The following is a 3,757-nucleotide window of genomic DNA, read 5'->3' as shown; positions in this document are numbered from 1 at the left end:
CGATCATCCTTCTATCTGATAAACAATGAAAGGCCCTAAAACAATCAGTTTAGAATATTTTTTTTCTAATAAACTAAACTTAGATATGATGTTCTTTTTTTCTTTTTCTGAATTCCTAGGTCAAATATTTTTGAATAAATGTCTAGTTTGATTTCAATAATTCTCGTAAGCATATATTATTTTTCTATCAACTAGACTAAGTAGTGAATAATGTGTTTTAATGTAGTAGCTCTGAATTTATTTTCAAACTTTAATTTTGATAATTTATTTATTGCGAAGTGATTCTCATTTCTACATAATGTGTGCTTGTCAACATGGTTCGATTTTCTTTAAAAGCTATATTAACTAAATGGGTTATTTTTTAGTTATTATCTTCTCCATCTAATTTGGAGCCCCTCCAGTGGCACAGCGGTATGTCTGCGGACTTACAATGCTAGAAACCGGGTTTCGATACCCGTGGTGGGCAAAGCATGGGTAGCCCATTGTGTAGCTTTGTGCTTAATTTCAAAAACAACAAAACAAAAACAAAACTAATTTGGAATTAAACACTGACAAATGATTTGTGATCTTTAAACCTTTAATCTATACTTGACAGGATATTCCGATTAATGCAAAAATATTAAATTACGAATTTAAAAAATATATCTATGGGATTCAGTTTAATAAATACGGACACCCTACCAAAACTTAAACCCCTTTGAAAACTATATATAATTTATTTGATATTAACTTCTGATTAGAACAAACTACCTACCAAGGACTTATTTAAAATTCAACAATGTTGATAATAGGTATAGCTAATTATATATAGTTTTCATACGTTGTTATTTATAAAGGCTAAAATGCATCGTTCCAGTACTTTGATACCCTCACTATTCACGATATTTTTAGACATAAACCTAATAACATTTCACGGGATTCGGCTTAGTAAATTTAGGTTAGTCTTAGATACATATATTAAGTAAATAATGTAAAACCATCTATACAAAGAAAATATATAATAATAAGATAAACTAAATTAAAAGTAATAAGATTAGGTATACTAAAGATTCCAACCAATAATTCCAATGAGTATGGCTTACACACAGAACACAAAAGCGTTAGCAATCAACCATCTACAGTGCCAAAATGTCTATCTCTACAGAAATTCACATTCGATAGAACCTACGCTATCTTTCAAGACCTTTTTTTTAAGTAATTGTGATAGCTCACAATCGTTTTCATGTTGCTTATTATGTAATGGTTTCTTTCAGTTAGCAATATATAAGTAAACAGTAAATCATTGCACTAACATGAATATAGTAACTTACCCAACCGGGTCGTAAAGTAATTATTGGACAGTGAATTTTAGTGTTCGGAATATATTACAGATTTTACTTTAAAGCAAGGAAGGGAAGCTCAATTGATGAACTATAATTGCGTATTTTGGGCCCTATGTTTCTGCGAGAACGTGCTGTAAAACAAAGTAATAAGTGTTGGTTTATCAGGACCTTTTCATGTAGAGTTGACTATAATTCTTTAGCTTCAACGAACGTCAGTAACTTAAAACTACTTATTTTGTACACTCTAAAAGTGATTTTCGCTAATGGATAAGAAACTAAGCAAGCCTATCTCAATTTTCTAATGTTTTTAAAAAAAACTGATACTGTAGTACTTTAGCTCTAACTGAAGCATACATATAATAACTGACAAAAGCTTCGATGCTAAATAGCTATAACTAATACGAATTTAAATATCAGTTACTCAGTGTTTCTAGGTATAGATTATCGTTTTACACGTTTATACCTTATAGGTTCTCATAATATAGAATTTGAACAAAGCCATTTTACATTTACCTATAATTTTTAAGTTTGTTTCTCTGACGAGTGGGTTCTTTGGTCTTATCATTATTAAAAGGAAAATTATCATTAGTAACTCCTTAAATTGAAATGATTCTACGGATCGAGATTTCTGAGCTGTACGAACGAGATGTTCAGCTGTTCACTTTACAGGAAGAATTTCAACATCCAATGTACTAACTGTAATAAGTAGTGATCTGACATTGTAAAAAAAAAAGTAAAATTTGTTTTTAAATCAAAGGTTCCAAAAGAACTGTTTTGTTTCCGTTTTTCGTAATTATTTATGTTACTCCAATAATTCATATACTTAATACCTGTCAGTGTTTTACTTATCATATAATCTTGATTTCTTGGAAAATGTTATATTGCAATCTTTACGAACATCGAAAAGTGACCCATGGTAACACATCATATATATGGACTTATCTTTTTCAAGGTTGTTGCAGTAACATGGGATTCTTGTAATATAAATATTTTTTCTTTTCTCCAAAAGTTTACTAAAGTACTTTAGAATGCAATTCAATCTTCCTACAATTAACAAAAGTCCTTAAAAACATTCAAACTTTACAAGTAATTTTTGTCGTTCTGTCGGCTTCTTCCTTTGCAAAATCTGATATTTCAACACAACTTTAGGTTATTTAAAACCTTTTTTTGTTTGTTTTAGTTTAAAGAAAAGATTCGTCTGCTGTCACAATACTCTACATAGAAAATTAATTGGAAACTCCTCAACGATTGCCTTTTGTTTAACTAAATTGTAAAACGAGGCGTTTAAGTTTCAGAAGAAAATAAATAGTTAATGTAGTTTAGATAGCTAAATTTCTACTTTATATTATTCGGGTAAAGAATAGAGCACAAGGTAAAATTAAAAATAGTGTTGTTCAGAAAATTCAACTGTCATTTTGGCATACCACGAGCATCTTTAATTTGTTTGTCTTGCCACCAGATTTTCCAAAAGATACAAACAAATGTTTTAACACTTTATTGCTTTTGATTGCCTTCCTAAGACAGTTTTAATCAATTAGAGAGTAAACAAAAACCCTAATTTTTCTTTTGATTATAATTGTAAACTATTCTTATAGCTTTGAGTGGATTGTTTTCAACGAAATTTATGCAAAAAGCAGTGTCTCGTCATTCATAATATGTATTTTGTTTCAAGCAGAAAGTAAATAAAACACATAATCGAGGTTATCTAATGTAATCTAACATACATGTGTGTAATGATCATTCGTGAATACACACAATGCACATAAATGCTTGAATTAGGTATACTCTATAATTAACAGTTACTGTTTTTGTAAAAGCATTATATTTCATTTTACGCTTTTTGGTGTTTATAAGACAGCTGTTTCAAGAAGTTAAATAAAGTTCTCTAAAACTACATGAACATATATCACTTAGACGTTTAGATTAGTGTGATGTCAGTTCGTTTTCCTGAAAAATAACTTATAAGTGTCATGGCATGATATAGAAAATATTAATATAGCCACTATAATGCAAAGATGAATTCTGAGTAAAAGTTTTAACCAAATAGTTTTACATGTCATAACAATCATTCAATGATAAAATTATGAAGCTATTAGAAGTTGCTCTTATGTAAGAAATGGAAATTGTTTGCTTAAATCTGTAAGGTGAATCGGTATTAGAGGTAACTTATCGACTGTTTTATCTTTGTAGAAGAAGAGTAAAAGAACAGCGGCAGGAAATTATTTAATCGTCCATGAACTAGAAAAGTGTTAAACTATAACCTCAACTTGTTTATTCTGGAATTAGTCTTTAAAACGACTTTTTAAAAGAAGAATAAGAGCGAACAAATATCATCTTCAAAACAATGTTGCTATTTTGTTTTTACTGGACGGTCTTCTTCCTTTCAAGTATTAATCAGGTCCCATCTAAACAAAGAAAAAATTAAGTTTCCTCAA

The sequence above is a fragment of the Limulus polyphemus genome, unplaced genomic scaffold (genome assembly GCF_000517525.1).
Source record: "Limulus polyphemus unplaced genomic scaffold, Limulus_polyphemus-2.1.2 Scaffold0, whole genome shotgun sequence".
Taxonomy (NCBI): Eukaryota; Metazoa; Arthropoda; class Merostomata; order Xiphosura; family Limulidae; genus Limulus; species Limulus polyphemus.
The sequence above is the reverse complement of the archived record's forward strand: the minus strand, read 5'-3'. Positions refer to the sequence as shown.